This window comes from Rhinopithecus bieti, unplaced genomic scaffold, assembly GCF_001698545.2.
Source record: "Rhinopithecus bieti isolate Rb0 unplaced genomic scaffold, ASM169854v2 scaffold_30077, whole genome shotgun sequence".
In the NCBI taxonomy this organism is placed as follows: Eukaryota; Metazoa; Chordata; class Mammalia; order Primates; family Cercopithecidae; genus Rhinopithecus; species Rhinopithecus bieti.
The window spans coordinates 450,708-451,574 of NW_016812977.1; positions in this window are offsets into that span (position 1 = coordinate 450,708).

The window sequence follows — 867 nt, forward strand, 5'->3', positions numbered from 1 at the left end:
ACAAAAGGCTACTTTTTTCAAAATGTTAACAGCACAGGAAAAAATGAATACGAATAGTGTCTACATTGTAAATCCAAGTTGTTCTCTCTCTCTCTCTCTTTTTTTTAGAAAGAACATTACGTGGCATTGTCTACTGAAGATGGGATTTAGCACAAAAACCATCATGGATTCCATCAAAGAGATCATTAATGTCTCAAAACGTCTCCAAGGATACATGATCTACAAAGGACCACAGAGTGCCTGCAAAATTGGATTGAAAAACTGAAGAAGGCAAATAGAGTTTATGGCAAGTTTCTGTGTTACTAGACTGCCCTTGAACCCATAGCCATGAAATTTGTTCAAATCCTACACACTGTTTAAGGCATTGTTTAACTGGCACCTTCTGTGTGAGGAATCATCAGTGCCATATGCCACTTTATGATAACCTGGGACTCTGGCCCCAGACTCCAGTGTCCAGGCTAGCGGGGCTAGACCATGTGAAGAACTTGTTTTGCAAGGACAGGAGGTAGCCAAGGCCTGGAATCCAAATAGGTTCCATGATGTTCTTGAACATCTTCCTGGCAAGTCCATATTACAAAATGGCAGAGTGCAGGCTCAGATTCAGACTGTGGAGCTAGCTCATGCATTGTCTATGCAAGTGCTGAATTTTTCTGCCATGTCGGAGCTTTCCATGGCCAGGTCAGATAAAGGTCTCAGCATTTTAGCCTCAGCTCTTAGAGCCTCTTTTTCCTGGCCTTTGGTTTGCCAAGTCACTGTCCAAGTATCTGAGTAGCAACAACACATGGAGCTCTAAGCAGAAGTCCCAGGTGGTGATGCCTGGGATGTTCTGGCTTTGGTGGAGACCCAAGCAGAGGTCCCAGGTGGTGA